At 50.6% G+C, this 10,136-nt stretch overlaps 1 long non-coding RNA gene across 1 annotated transcript; it reads right to left on the bottom strand.

Moving 5' to 3' along the window:
- Positions 1-3,672: 3,672 nt before the first annotated feature.
- On the bottom strand, positions 3,673-9,111 carry LOC123375363. Its single transcript, XR_006581416.1, has 3 exons — positions 9,049-9,111; positions 5,263-5,383; positions 3,673-3,748 (listed from the first exon to the last, which is right to left on the bottom strand). It is a non-coding gene; the product is annotated as an uncharacterized LOC123375363 (long non-coding RNA).
- Positions 9,112-10,136: the final 1,025 nt, after the last annotated feature.

Genomic DNA, 10,136 nt, shown 5'->3' with positions numbered 1-10,136 from the left:
GCATTTCCCTTGTCTAAAAAATCTGTTACTTTCTCAAAGAAGGAGATCAGGTTGGTTTGGCACGATCTACCTTTCATAAAACCATGCTGTAATTTGTCCCAGTTGCCATCGGCCTCAAGGTCCGTAACCACTCTCTCCTTTAAAAATTTTTCCATGACTTTGCATACTACAGATGTTAAACTAACAGGCCTGTAGTTACCCAGGTCACTTTTTTTCCCCTTCTTGAATATAGGAACTATATTAGCTAATCTCCAGTCAAACGGTACAACCCCCGAGTTTAGAGATTTATTAAAAATCATTGCTAATGGGCTTGCAATTTCACTCGCCAATTCCCTTAATATTCTAGGATGAAGATTATCCGGGGCCCCCGATTTACTTCCGTTAAGCTGTTCAAGTTTGGCTTCCACTTTGCTAACATAAAGCAAAGTTAAGCTGTGAACCAGAGGCAGGCCCTGCTCACAGAAGCTGGCAAGGAAAGGGCTGACGCTGCAAGAAGATACGTACCTAAAAGGTACTGGACATTTACATACTTGCACATTCCATACAGATAACAAAGAACAGGCTGGCCCATCCCAATGACAGGGGCAAAAGGGTAAAATGATGGATAGAGTTGTTTTGATCGAACCAACATGTACAAGGTAGAAGGCGGCACCTTAATACGTAGAGGGGTTGTACCTTGCTACGTGGAAGCATACGTCAGGTGTGATGTGTAACTTGTTTGTAACTGTGTATAAGAATGCATCCCTGGGGCGGTGTCTTTGTCCGGCCTAGGGGGCAGTGGAAAGTCCCGCCACTGACTGAGCCGGGTCCATTGCCAAGAGGCAGTTTCTCGCAGTACACCCGGTAGACTAAGTAATCTACGGGGACCCTGCACGGGTGTCCGAGGTCGCAATAAACCTAGCCGACGTGGCTTTGCATCTTACTGGACTCTGTGGTTATTGGGGGTTCTCGTCGGGTCTGCTGTGTCAGCTATCTGCGCAGAGCTGGGGCAGCACACAGAGGGAACACACGCACGCAGCCGAGTGATATCAACATTGGAGAAAGCAGAGCACTACACCGGTAGCACTCTGACAACACTTCTGACAACACCTGCCATTACAGTGGCATAAAAGAGATTGAGAGGGGCAGTGATTTTTATTCAGCCCGTTTGGTTTTGTTAATAACCAGTTAACTCAAATCCTTTCAGTTAAGAACTCAGAAAGATCTCAGTCCACATCTCAGACCTCCAAAGGGAATCCTCTTCTAATCCTCTCTGATTTATCTGAAAAATAAGGCTACTACTACTTACCTGGTGCACTCGGGGGGTGGTAGGTGTGAGATTGAATTCATTCAAGCTTGTAAATTGCCATGAGCTCCTCAGATGGGAGGTGTTAAGGGCAAGATATTAGGAGTGTAGTGAGCTGGGTAGTATGTGTGTATTTCACTATTGCCCTTGCTACAAAAACAAAAAAACAGTGTCGATTTTTGAAAGCCATGTCCAGGCTTAATTTCCCTCTGAACTGGAAATCATGCCACATGCTTATGCTCCTGGGAGAGCAATGAAACAAACACACCCTCTCTTAGCTTGAGTTTTTATTTTGAGATCTGTGCTAATTCGATCCCAGTCTGGCTGTGCTGCTGGTGTATATTGTTTTTAGACAGTCATCCAAGCTCAGCAGAATAGACGGCGGCCACCCGCTGCACGGCCCCTCGCCCCACCCCATTAAGCCAGGTCAGACGTGCTTTCAGCTGAGGATGGCTTCCGTGCCGCTTCAGCACTCCGGCTGCAAACCAAGCAAACAGACAAACGAAGGGTGCTGTGAGTGTGCATGTGGGGGAGGCAAAATACACCGGGAGGCAGTGGGAGCGATTCTGCTGCTATGGGAGTCGCGGCAGCAAGCCCCAGCGTGCCAATCTGAAGCAGTTTTACAAGCCACGCAGGGCGAGCTTCCGTGCGCCCGGACTCTGGATTTACCCTGCAGTCGCTCCATGGATGTCAGGGGCGTTACCCCGATAAACACCAGTGTACGTGAGACCAGGAGCTGACACGAAACAAACCATACATATGTGTTGGCCCAATCTGTGTCTCAAGCCTTCACAGCCCCTATGGGCTTCGATGGGGATTGTGCTAGGAGATAAATAAGAGCGAGATGAACACTCCAGCTACCCATAACTGCTACAGACCGTTTACGAGGTGCTAGTGGAGACAGAACCTAACCATGCCCCATAACGATCATAGAGCTTTAGGCCAGAGGGGATCACCCGATCATCTGTCTGACCGCCTGTCTCTCACAGGCTATTAAACACCCCAAGCCTAAACCCAACAGCCAGAATTAGACCAAAGCTGTCAGGAGCCTAATATGGTGCGCCACAGGCAGCGAACAAGAGGGACTGAGATACACCAATGCCCCAGGCCCATGAAATGACACAAAACTGATTACAATCCTAGACAGTCCAACGTGATGAATTGGTAGCAGGGGGCGTGTTCCGGTCACGCTACAACCTTCAGCCTTGGGATGGCTCAGTTCTAGTTGTGTGAACAGAGCCCATGGTGTGGCAAAAGCTGTTTGGAAAACGGAATCTCCTGCCATGGGAAATTTGCCATTTGCGTTTGTCCCGATTTGGGACAAAAAGTTGAACTCTTGAACGTGTTGTGGAATGAAAAGTGAAAATCGATTTGGAAAAATCGAAATGAAAAACGTGGGGATTTTTGATTGAAATGAAATGTTTTGACATGTCAACGCAAGATGTAAAATGTGTGTTTCAAATCAATGGGGAAATCCCCAAATTTAATCAAAATTCTCCTGTGGGGAGTATTTTCCAGGTCTTCAATAACTCAGACTCTTCTCCTCTTTCCATCTGTGTTGATGGATGATGGCCCCAGACTTCCAGGTTCCCTTCTCTCCGGCACTAACTGGTTTCCTACCAGCCATGTTTTGGTTTGGTTTTTTACAGTATGTTCTGCTCGGCCACATCTACATCTTTCTGATTTGTTTTCTGTGCGTGGCTAAAGGGCCAGCAGCATCTGATCTCATCCGCCCCCGTGTAAATGCAGAGTAATACCTCTGAAGTCTTCAGTGGAGTTACTCCAGATTTATACCAAATCAGAATCTGAGCCCAAAGCTACATCATGAATCTTTTCCCTAAAAGTTGTGTGAGTGATCAGGACAAAGTGTGACTCTTCTGTCTCACATCTCTTAACCTCTGCAAGGAAAGTGGAAAATATACAGTGAGCCATCTCTGACTCAACCAATTGTTAACCCAGTGCTAATAAAACAGGCCCTTGTGGTACCATCAGTCTTGAAGCAAAAGACTATAAGATCTTTGGGGCAGGGACTGTCTTTCACGGTTCGTTTGTACAGTGCCTAGTGCAATGGGACCTTGATCTGGGTCCTCATTGAAATCAGTGAGGAGTCGACTAAAAATTGAAGTCCCCGCATGGCCCAGCCGTATTCCCGTACTTAGCAGTGAAGGAGGCTGCCCCCGGGGAGTAAGGATGGCAGAATCAAACTCCTGGGCATGATCCGACTCCCATTCAAGTCAATGGAAAGACTTCGGTTGAATGGGAGTTGGCTCAGGCCTGAATCGACTGACTGAGACTGGCAAAATAGCCCAGCTACAGCATCAAATGTCACTTGCTAGAAGGCTGAGGCACAACCCAAGCCAGAGAATGGGGTAAAACATGACACACACCTAGGGGGGAGTTGATATGGATCTGGCACCTCGGGGCTTGGTCCATTCCACAAGGTAGATCTTCGGCATGCAGCACCTGGAAATAAAAGAACAGGCCTTGCCTATGTAGCCCACTGGTGATTGTGTTTTCTGTGTCCCCCCCGCCTGCTGACGGATATGGCAACCCCCCGCAGTAGCTTTGGGGACCATTATGAATTTAACACTGAGAGCAGGAAAACCTCACAAGGCCATTAGATTGAGCTGGGTCAGCTGTAGAATATCCGTGGCCCTTGGTGCCAGCACGGGTGATGTGCACTGTGTGTTCCTGGAATTGGTCTGGGGCAAGTCATGCAAATCCCTATGCTGGCTGGGAAGCATGAGTGCCTGGGGACACGGAGCGGGCCTGGTTTTACCTGTTTGCAGGAGGCTGGGAGTCCCAGCAAATCTTTGGGTAGAAAGGGCCGGGTTCAAACAGACTCAGGGGCCTTCCTTTGGAGTTAGCAAAGGGACAGGGTCTTTGGGCCTCCGGGGACTCCCAGCCCTTGCTGAAGGGTTGGAAAGACTGTGGTCTATAGCAGTGGTCCCCAAACTCGGGGGCAAGCCCCACAGGGGGGCACGGAGGAACATTTGAGGGGCGCATAGTGGGACCCGTGCAGCCCCCACAGGGGCAGGGAGGGAGCACCACCCAGTCCCGCTCCAGCCCCTGCTCCAGCCCAGCTCTGCCCCCCTTCCCTCTCCACCCCCAGGTCAGCTCTGTCTCTCGCCCCAGCTCCTTCCCCATCCCCAGTTCTGCCCCAAGCTCCGCCTTCAGCTCAAGCTCCCACCTTGAGCAGGAATGGGGGGCGGGGGCACAGACAGGTTCCATTACTGGTGTGCGGGGGAACCACTGGTCTATAGGGCCCCATAAGATTGCTGGGTGACTTCTGGCAGGTTCAGTAAGCGTGTAGGAACTGATTGGTCTTTACGTTTTCTCTGGGATGCTGTTACCTGAAGAATAAATGTGCTCTGCTGAGAGAGAGCGGGCTGGTAACTTGTAACTGCTGGCATAGATGGGTCATAGCTTGGAGACACAGGGCAGCCCAGAGATTGGCCTTTAGGCAGCTTGGTTTGCTGGGAGTATCACAGAGTAGGGCAGGGGGCGGTGCAGCCTTAAACCCCACAGTCAGGAGGAGCCCTGCCCAGAGACAGGTGATGGCTGGAGGCCTGAGACCTCACTGGGCCTTCCTGGAGTGGACCACGGGTGGGAATACCTTGTAATTGTGTGGTTACCCTGAAACTGTGACACTCGCTGGCTGCTGATCTGTAGAGGGTATGAACCTCTTACAGCCAGCAGCTATGGAAGGCTGGCTTGCTGGATCTCTAGCTCAAGCAGGAGCACTTCATGCTTTTTTTCTTGGGGAGGTACCTGGTTCAATCCCCGGTGTGCCAGCCAAGATGGTGGCTATACCATGTGCTCTCCGAGGCCATTGCACCAGTAGTGCCCCCGCGCACAGGCAATGAAACACCATTCGTCCCTTCCCTCCAGTCTCCGTCTGGTGTGTTTCCTCCTCCTCACAAAGCAGGGGGCCGCTCCCGCCCCAGGAGAAGCCGGGCCACGCAGCCCCCTCTTACCTGTATCGCCGCGGGCAGCCATAGTGGCCTACGTGTACCTCGTGGGCAAGGCAGAAGCGGCGGCAGTACCCTCTCCGGTTGGCACAGGTCAAGGTGGTCATGGGAGCGACCTCCTGGGCACCTGGGCAGGGAGAAAGCAGCAGCTGAAAAAAACCAGGCAGGAGATGCCCAGAGCCTGTGTCCCTGCTGTGGTGCTGGGAGTGAATTCATAAGACAACACGCTGACCTTCTGGCCTGCTGCTCGACATGCACGCCAATGGGGGCCTGTCCCTTTGAGTAGGCCAGGGCCAGCGCCCCTGCATCAGAACAGGTGGGCCCAGGTGAGCCAGTTAAAGGGGGGAGGGCTACACCCGAGGCTATGAAGGTCTGTGAGAGGACGAGAGGAGGGATCGGGGCAGGCTGTGCCTGGGGAGAGGGACCACAGATGAGTGGAGCTAAGTCTCGGGGTGGGTCCCTGGAACAAGGAAATGACGTAGGTCTTTGGTTCCCAGTGAAGAGGGGGTGGGAAATAGAGTCAGGGTGCCACTGAGCCACCGTTGGCCACAAGGGGGCACTCAGGTGCCACCTGCCATATTACAGGACTCGTAAAGTCCGGAGATTGGGATGCAGTTGAGGTCTGCTCAGTGGAAAGTCACCCATTGACTTCAGTGGGTTTTGGCTCACCCCCTTACTGAGGACAGCTGGCTTATTGAACAGATTTAGCCTAAAGTTTTAAGACAGAGGGGTGCAGTGGCTAAAGAACTGGGATGTAATTTGTAGAGCTGGGTGGGAAATGGGTTTCTTGTCCCATGACAATTGAAAAAAAAAATTCCATCCTGAATCAGGGCAAAAAGTTGAAATCGCGAAAAATGTTGTGATCTGAAAAAGATTAAATGGTTTGGTTTGGCCATTTTAATTTTTTTTAACTATAGCTCACGTTTCGAAATGAAAAGTCCCTCTGAAGCAGAAAACCAGAACTTGTTGTTTTGAAGAGGTCAGAACAAAAGGCTCCGACAATTTCCAAACGTTCTTCCAAATTTTTTTCAAGTCAAATAATTGTTCGAAACAGACCCTTTCCTGCAAAGCGTTTCCATTTCAGCTAATCAGCATTTTCTGATGAATACCCATTACACTGCAAAATTCCCAGCCAGTTCCCATTATTTGTGTTATAGTAAAACCTAGCAGGTCCAACCACGTTCAGGGCTCCGTGTGCCAAGCCTGTGCAGAGTAGACACACAGTAAGAGTCCCTGTCTAGATAGCCACGGCAAACAGAGGGTGGAAGGAAGGAAGTTTTATTATTCTTATTTTACAGCTGGGACACTGAGGAGCTGAGAGTTTAAGTGATTTGCCCAAGGTCACACAGAGGATCTGTGGCAGAGCTAAACCCAGGTCACCTAAATCGCAGTCCAGTGCTGTAACCACCAAATCATCCTACCTTTCCTAGCCCTGGCCTCTGTTTCTCATTCCGGCTCAAGCTCACTTGCTGGGTCACCTTGATCAAGTCAAAGCAGCAAAGAGTCTTGTGGCACCTTATAGACTAACAGACATTTGGGAGCATGAGCTTTCGTGGGTGAATAACCTCTTCGTCAGATGCATGTAGTGGAAATTTCCAGGGGCAGGTATATATAAACAAGCAAGAAGCAGGCTAGAGCTAATGAGGTTAGTTCACACCTCAGCTGCTAGAAGAGGGCCTCATCCTCCCTGATTGAACTAACTTCATTATCTCTAGCCTGCTTCTTGCTTGCTTATATATACCTGCCTCTGGAAATTTCCACTACATGCATCCGACGAAGTGGGTATTCACCCACGAAAGCTCATGCTCCCAAACGTCTGTTAGTCTATAAGGTGCCACAAGACTCTTTGCTGCTTTTACAGATCCAGACTAACACGGCTACCCCTCTGATACTTGATCAAGTCATGTCAGTGCTCCGTGCCTCAGTTTCCCCATCTGCACAATGGAACTAATGAGCCTGACCTCCTTTGTAAAGTGCTTTGAGATCTACTGACAAAATGCACTATAAACCCTCTCAATTGCCAGTCCTGTAACCAAAGGCTCATTGCCTTCCTGTCACTTACACTCACAGCTTCATCCGCGCTCCTCTCCTTCAGGAGGTAAATGGGGCAAGAGATCCTGTCTACACTGTTAAACTGGAGTAACATGCCTCCACATAAGAGCATAAGAATGCCCATGCTGGGTCAGACCAATGGTCCATCTAGCTCAGTATCCTGTCTCTGATAGTGGCCAGTGCCAGATACATTAGAGGGAATGAATAGAACAGGGCAATTTTCAGCAAAAGAGGTTGAATCTACCCTTCCATTATAAACAGGGCTGAATGAAAGCAATCCAAGGCACATCCCATGTGCGTCTGCCATGGCCCCATGCCTGCCCCTCCACCATGGCCCCCACCCCAAGCCGTGGCCTCGCCCCTTCTTGAGAAGGTGGCAGAAGATTTCAGCAATAAGACGAATGGGGCAGGTCACACCTCCTGGAGCTACTGTTTCAGGCTACCTGCATACTCAGGCAGGGGCCAGTTACACTTGGCTCACAGTTTCAACCTTTTCTCTGCATCCGCGAGGACATTTTAAAAAGCAGAGATCCTGACTCCAGGAGCTGGGGCCCTGGCTTGAGCCTGTGGCCTCGGGCTCAGATTACAAACCGGATTTTGACATGCACACGATGTCACCAAAACTAGAGCAGTCTGTCTGACAGTGCACAGGTTGATCTTACGCCAGGCTTTTCTGGAAAGTCTGGGGCGAGAAGGACAAGCTATTTGAGAGCCTGGAATGTTCCAAAACCAAGGGTGGGAATCTCACAAGCTGGAGAGTTTCCTGACTCTTTTGGGTTCATAAATAGACAGGATAGACAGACAGACTGAAATCCCGGGGAGTTGCCGTGACCTCCCTGGGAGCAGCATCTCTGGTGCCTTCCCCTCCTCCGCAAGCTGCTGTTGCAAGCGTGAGCATCAGGGAAACGTAGGTGCAGGATGGAAGCGGGGGTGGGCTAGATCAGTGTCCCTCTGCCTCAGCTGACCATGGGTCACCCCAGTACAAGCCCAGTGATTAGCACACAATGCCCATGGCTGTCTCTGCTGCTGTTTGCCAGGGGCTGAATGGTGACTTGTCATTTTTCCCCGGGCCCCGGGGTGCTGCTATAATCAGAGCACTTGGACACCCTCCTCTAGGCATTTATAAGCACTGTTTAGGCCAGGAGAGAGGAGAGCACCAGGGACAACTTCAGCAGTGGTGTGACCCACCACACACATTCACTAGTCAATGGAGTGACCCCAGAGATGAATTTGGGCCTGTTTGTTTCTAGCGCTGGACCACGTGGAGTGTGTCTCTGTGTGATCCCAATTTAGTTAAGACACCCTGGTCTGGGATTGCTGGTGCTCCCAGGAGATGCTGGTCATAAATGGGCCATATTCTGCTCTCCGTTGTACTGGCGTAAGTGCTGAGTAACTCCCCTGAACTTCAGTGGATTTACATAGGAGCAGAATTTGACCCAGCGGAACGATCTCCCTGCCTCAAAAGTCTTGAGCAATTTTCCTGCAGCATGCAAAACAAACCAATCCTACCGGTCTTCCTCCGGATTTCTGAGTCTGATCACCCTAGCTGCTTTCACAAAGGCAGGCGTCCTCCCCTGGACAATGCTAGCCAAAGACCCAGAGGCTGTAATAGCGTTACAACTCTGCGTAGTCCTTTAGCTTTGGGTTCTTCCATGTGCATACGCTTAGCTCGTGCCCTGAACGAGCAGTTTGAGTAGTTTAAAGTGATGGGGGACCCATCTCTTTTGAAGGGGTACTTACCGATGGTTCCTGTCAGTGCCAGAAGGAGGAGAAACCCTAGGCCCAGGGCATTCATGATGGAGCTTGGCTTTCGGGATGTTGATTTTCTGTTGATTCTAACCAGCTAGCCTGTATTTATCGGTTCAGTGCCTGGCAGCAGAGGGGTGGAGTTTGGCATGGGAGCACTAGCAAAGGCCTAAAAGCAGCTATGTCATGATCCAGGCCTTGATTTGGGAGGTAGGTTAGACATCACACTTCAGATTTGCTAAGCTCCTTCGGTTTCGATATTGGCTGGGAATCCTTTGGAATCCAAAGCCATGAGACCTGCTCTGCTAGGCGGGAAATCAGCAAGAGAAGGGAGAGACCTTGAGCCTCCATCCATTTGCACCAGTTTTACAGCCGTGGCTTCAGCGGAATTACTCCTGCTTGGCCCTGGGGTAAACACAGGGAGAATCAAGCCCCTGTTATATTAGATCAACCCGTGTTAGACTGCAGGCTCGTTTGACTCATTACGTCTGTTAAGGGCACCCATGGGTCCCCCCATGGGTGCCGTACACATACGTATATGGCGCCTTCAGTCTGTCCTCAGAACTCAGTCCCTCCAGTCTCCTCCCCATTTTCAGTGCTGTTCACTAAACTCCCTGTGATTTGTCAGCACCTGTCCGGGCTGTGGGGCCAGCACGTGAGCTCAGTGACACGGTGGGATGGGTGCGGAGGTGCTGCGTAATAATCCAAGGACACTGCTGTAACAGTGTTCTGAACACTGTATGGGACTGGGCAGCGAGGGGAAGTTATTGCACATTGGGTTGTAAGTCTTTCCTGTATGAATGCATTGACCTAGCTTGAGCGGGGGCTGTGGGGAGAGCAAACAGGAAAACCACACAATAGTTGTAGATAAGCAACCACCCAGCAAACATCGGGGTGGGGGGGTTAATTACGGGACAATGGTCTACTTCCAGGCTAATATGACCCTGTTGTCCTGCTGATGCTGGGAACTAAGATCGAAGGGCCCTAAACAGCTACAAAGCTCCACACAGGAGAAGAAAGGGTGATTTGCCAGGAGCTGTCCAGGGGGACAAGCTCTGCAGAGGGAGTCTGAAGGAATTGTC

Source organism: Mauremys mutica, chromosome 1 (genome assembly GCF_020497125.1).
Source record: "Mauremys mutica isolate MM-2020 ecotype Southern chromosome 1, ASM2049712v1, whole genome shotgun sequence".
NCBI classification, from domain to species: domain Eukaryota; kingdom Metazoa; phylum Chordata; order Testudines; family Geoemydidae; genus Mauremys; species Mauremys mutica.
The sequence above is the reverse complement of the archived record's forward strand: the minus strand, read 5'-3'. Positions and strand labels throughout refer to the sequence as shown.